Source organism: Gymnoscopelus microlampas (genome assembly GCF_963454915.1).
Source record: "Gymnoscopelus microlampas genome assembly, chromosome: 12".
NCBI classification, from domain to species: domain Eukaryota; kingdom Metazoa; phylum Chordata; class Actinopteri; order Myctophiformes; family Myctophidae; genus Gymnoscopelus; species Gymnoscopelus microlampas.
In genome coordinates, this window is record NC_139949.1 from 2619442 (window position 1) to 2625441 (window position 6000).

The window sequence follows — 6000 nt, forward strand, 5'->3', positions numbered from 1 at the left end:
ATGTTCATATGTACACTTATACTGTATGTTGGTTTGTTTACTGTTGAGTGAGAAAACAATGCTGCACATTAGCTAATCATCCTGGGACCCCCCAAAAAACCTTTTGGGGACCCCCCTGGGGGTAGGCTATATTCTTTCCACTCCTAAATGACAAAAAAAAAAGAATTGATAGTTATTTTTCTTCTCCAGTATAATTCCTGGACAGGGCAGGAGATCTCAAACCTGCCCAAACCGGACCCCCAAACAGCTACCATCTCTCTGTAGCCCCACTTTTGTGAAACTGCTTAAAGCTGAACTTTCAGGTTAAAAGCTATGATCTTCATGAACATAATAGTAAACAATTGTTGCCATTTCATGTCATTTGTGTTACATGATGCATTGCGTTTGGTTATTGAACAAAAACGCAACCTGTAAGCCTATACGTGTAGATATATAGCAAATTTACAGGCATATCACAAGCTTGTATATTTGCTATTTTCAAACATGCTTGAACTCTTACTCTTATTCTGAGTTTAGAACAGAAATGAGGTCGGCCATGTTGACTTTGGAAATAATTAATTAGTCTTTATTTAGTTTAGTTCTGTCAATTCAACGCTCAGAATTCAACTTTTTTACAAACGACCAGAGAAACAACATAAAACAGAAAAAACCCACAAACCTAATTTACAAACCACACACGCACGCACGCATACACACACACACACACACAAACACACAGATACAGATGGCAGAGAGAACACACACCAACGTGTCAGTCTAAATTCAATCAAATAAATCCTCAACATTTTAAACAGACCTGTCAAAGTGACACCTCATATTAATAAAGAATTACATTTAGTGACATTTCAGGACATGAAATGCATAAATAAACCATTGAAGACGGTGAAAAAAGTAGGACAAAATTAAATAAAACCTTGACGGGGCACAAAGAGTGAGATTGCTGTGCAATGATGATGAGCATTAAAGTGCAGTAGTCGGGGGAAGAAATTGAAATGAATAAAAAAAAGAAAGAAAGAAAAAAGTTTTAAATAACATAAAAGTGCAGAGGTTCATCTCATGTTCACATCTCCTCTGGTTAGTTCAAGTTCAACCGTTTTAATAAACCAGTGGCTCTCAATTTCTTTCAAGGACTTTCTTATTTCTTTCAAGGACCCCCAGTTTGTCATACATTAGGCCACAACGGTCCGTTTGGACCATTCGTACACTCCAGAGTTACAGACAGGTACGTTTTGGATCTTAACTATCCATTATTTAGCTAGGGGACCCCCTGGAACCCCTTCAGGGGACCGCAATTTGAGAACCACCAGTACTCGGGTGATCCTGAACTAAAACACGTGTGTGTGTGTGTGGGCGTGGTTACATGTGTGTTGTCATGGTTACATGGTGCGCAGATCATGGTTCCATTATCACAACGTCACAGAAATCCTTAAAATAAAACAAAACAAATCCATCATACAACGAATGGCTGCTTCCGGACAAAAGAAACAGCCCCCATATTTGGTCCAAAAAAAAGGCCAGTTTCAAAACCTGCTGATAATTCCTATAAATCAAAGGAGCACTTCACCCATTTCCAAACCATAATTCATATAAGTAGTCCTCACTAACGCTCATTATGAGATGGCATCTCTGTCTACTCACTCTGTGTCTCAGAGGAGGCCTGTGGACGGTTCAGAAACCTGCCTACCAGTGACATTGTCGGTAGACGATGTGGTTTGGACATTTCAAACAAGATGTAAAACTTAAGGAGTAGTTCACCCAAAAAAAATACTTATTTTCTATCAATTGCACACCCCATGAAGCCTTGAATTCATGGATTTGTTTTTGTCGCATTCCTAAGACAATAATTTGATGACCGGGTGTATTTCCGGTAGGAGACGGTAATGAAATTATTGGCTTAGGAATGCGACAAAAACAAATCCATGAATTCGAGGCTTCATGGGGTGTGCAATTGATAGAAAATAAGCAATTTCTTGGGTGAACTACTCCTTCAAATGGCTTCCGTTTCAGCATGCTAACTTTGCAGAAAGTGAAAGGCTGTCGTTATCACTGATAGACAGTTTTCTGAACTGTCCAGTCCACCAACGAGACACAGAGTGAGTAGACAGGAATTGGTGGCATCTTATAATGAGCATTAGTGAGGACCAATCATATGAAGATAAGGTTGACAATTTAATGAAGTGCTCCTTTGATGGTTAGTTGTGCTTTACTAGTTGCTATGACAACTCTAAAGTTGTGAGGACTCATTTACCTCCAACATCCCATAATATCACTGATGATAATCAGTATGGGTTCCATGACAACGGGTCGCTGATCAGGGGGACCAGCTGGTCTTCGGGGGCGTAGTCTAGGAGCGGAAAAGAGCAACTTTAAGAACAAGATGTATAAAGAATTACAATAGGCTCTATGCACAGCAGCCATATTGGAAAGAAATTGGGCCTCTTCTTACTTCCTTCACAGGTGTTACCAATGTACTAATGAAGGCTCTGTTCCATTCTGGTCAGGGTGCTGATATTGTGCATGTTGGCTCACTAGAAACACTCCATTTTGGTTCCCAAATGGCCCCTTATGGTGGGTGTGTAACTCTGAGAGTGTACAAATGGAACCAAATGGACCTGTAAGGGTCCATTTGGTTCCATTTGTTCACTCTCAGAGTTATGGGGGTCCTTGAAAATAAGACAACCACTGTGCTACACTAAATGGAACAGAGCCTTAATTGGTATTATTGGTAACACCTGTGAAGGAAGGGGCCCAATTCATTCCCAATATGGCTGCTGTGCATAGAGCCTATTGTCCACCATTAATCTGAAAACTCATCTCTTCAGACTCCACCTCAACCCCTAGCACATTAATGCCAGCGACTAACCAAGAAGGCTACCATGCAGACATATCTTGATCATTTGTTCATGTTTTTGTTACTAAGAATGTAATTAGTTAGATAAAGTTAGATAGCATGTTAGTTAGACAGATGCTAGGTTCACTGTTTACCTGGTATCCTATAGTTTACTGAGGCACTACACTGTCTCTCTGCATACCATGTACAGGGATCATGTGATTATTTACTGTACCTTGTAAGTCACACTAGATAAGAGTGTCTGCTAAATGCCTACATTGTTTTAATTGTAAATGCCTACATTGTTGTAATTGTAAACTTGTTTTGGCTTCAGTACCGCCGTCCATGATTTTTGAATTTTCCTAGATCCTAGATATTACTGACGTCCAAAGTCATGTTTTTTTATGTCAATATGTTCAAGCATAACAAGTCAACTGTTATTTTCTTTCAAACTGAAGTGAAGGTACTGTAACTGTACACACTTGAATTAGAATAAATGAAAAACTTAGACTTGTTGAATAGACTATTTGTTTAATTTTACCGTGGGTGTGGTCTGCCTCATGAAGGAAGCGGAGCCAGCCAATCAGGTTCTCATCAGTGGTCATGTGATTCCTGAAGGAGTAGGTCAGTCCAAGAGGGGAGACCGCAGCGCTCCTGTCAATCATCTGAGAGAGAGAACATAAAATATAAGTGATGTTTGTACAATGCATGAGTATTTACTATTGCTACATCCTACAAACAACACTGTATGTCTGTCTTTCTTAGAGAAACACTGTCTGTCCGTCTGTCTGTATTAGAGACAAACACTGTCCGTCTGTATTAGAGACAAACACTGTCTGTCTGTCTGTCTGTCTGTCTGTATTAGAGACAAACACTGTCTGTATTAGAGACAAACACTGTCTGTCTGTATTAGAGACAAACACTGTCTGTCTGTCTGTATTAGAGACAAACACTGTCTGTCTGTCTGTATTAGAGACAAACACTGTCTGTCTGTCTGTCTGTCTGTCTGTCTGTATTAGAGACAAGCACCATCTGTCTGTCTGTCTCATAGAGACCAATCTGGGAACCCATCGTGAAATAAAAAGGAAAAACAGCGCCCCCAGCATTTTTCATTTCATTTGACTCTGGGGGCAGTGATTAAACAGACCGACGATGACTGTAAACCGGCATTTGGTCCATGCCCTCAGCCCTCCACTTCCGGTGGTGCGCCTATGTTTTCATTCCCACAAACAATATTTATCCACGGAACACTAACACCATTTCTCCCAGAGAACATGGATTGTTTTGGTTATAAGCCCACTTGTTTCTATGATGAAAGAACAAGTTGAAATGTTAACTGTAACTTTCTGTGGTTTTGTCAGCTCAGAGGACACTATAGTGAAATGACTTTGGGTTTGTTTCCCGTGGGAAGCGAACGCACAGAGGTAAATCCCGCACACTACATTTGATTGGGTAAAGCGTGGCCTGCTTCCTGATCTGAAGGCACGCCCACTTGTAGGCCAACGCTCACACGTTGTGAACGGGGCTCCCTGCGCTACTGAATCTGTTGTGGCTGTCTGTCTCATAGAGACTAATCCCTCAAGAACAGATTCTGCTCTGCGTTTGAATCTGTTGGGGGGGTTCGTCATATTGCGTACGCACTGGCCTACAAGTGGGCGTGCCTTCAGATCAGGAAGCAGGCCGCGCTTTACCCAATCAAATGTAGTGGGCGGGATTTACGTGTCCGCCGATCCTTCCCCACTAGAAACAAACCAAAACTAATTTAACAATGGCATCCTCGGAGCAGACAAAACCAGGGAAAGATATTCACATTTTAACTTGCTCTTTCATCATAGAAACAAGTGGGCTTATAACCAAAACGATCCATGTTCTCTGGGAGAAGTGGTGTTAGTGTTCCGTGTAGAAATATTGTTAGTGGGAATGAAAACATAGTCGCACCACCAGAAGCGAAAGGCTGAAGGCAGACCAAAACTCTGGTTTCCTTGCGCACGTGTGCTACATCAACTTCCTCCCAGAGCCAACTGAGATAGTCAAAAACAGCAGAGGGCGCCGTTTTTCCTTTTCATTTGGCGATGTGTTCCCAGATTGCATAGAGACAAACACTATCTGTCTTTCCGTCTGTCTTTCAGAAACAAACAGTGTTGTCCCTTATTCCATTCAAAGTGGAAGGTTTAATCATTTAGGAACTGTCAACTTTAGCAATCTTATTATAAAGTCTTAATATATAGTGTGTGTGTGTGTGTGTGTGTGTGTGTGTGTGTGTGTGTGTGTGTGTGTGTGTGTGTGTGTGTGTGTGTGTGTGTGTGTGTGTGTGTGTGTGTGTCTCTCTCTCTCTCTCTCTCTCTCTTACCGTAGAGGAGGGCATGGTCTCCATGGCAGACAGGCAGGAGAAGGTCTTGGAGACAGGAGGAGTCTCCTCTCTCTGCACCTCCTTCTCTCCTCCCGCCCCTCCATGGCTCATCCTCCTGGCCAGATGTTCTCCTCCTGCACCTCCATGGCTCATCCTGGCTAGATGGGACCTCCTGAGAACCAGTGACATGTCATCTTGATGGAGTATTAGTCATAGTCTTTTGAATTCAATAGGCTCTATGCACAGCAGCCATATTGGGAATGAATTGGGCCCCTTCCTTACTTCCTTCACAGGTGTTACCAATGATACTAATTAAGGCTCTGTTCCATTTAGTGTGGCATAGTGGTTGTCTTATTTTCAAGGACCCCGATAACTCTGAGAGTGTACAAATGGAACCAAATGGACCCGTTACACACCCACCATAAGGGGCCATTTGGGAACCAAAATGGAGTGTTTCTAGTGAGCCAACATGCACAATATCAGCACCCTGACCAGAATGGAACAGAGCCTTCATTAGTATCATTGGTAACACCTGTGAAGGAAGTAAGAAGAGGCCCAATTTCTTTCCAATATGACTGCTGTGCATAGAGCCTATTACATTTAGTTTAGTTATAATGTGTTAGTCTATATTTACTTGAGTATTACTTAAGTACTGTACTTAAGTAACATTGTTGAGTATCTACTTTACTCGAGCTCGGCGGTCCACTTTGCTAAGGAACGGGACAGTTAGGAGGGAATCGTTGAGGAACCGAAATGATTAAACCAAACCTATTAGGATCCATTGACTTAAACGTAAACAATTTGATTCCAGTTACAGTAC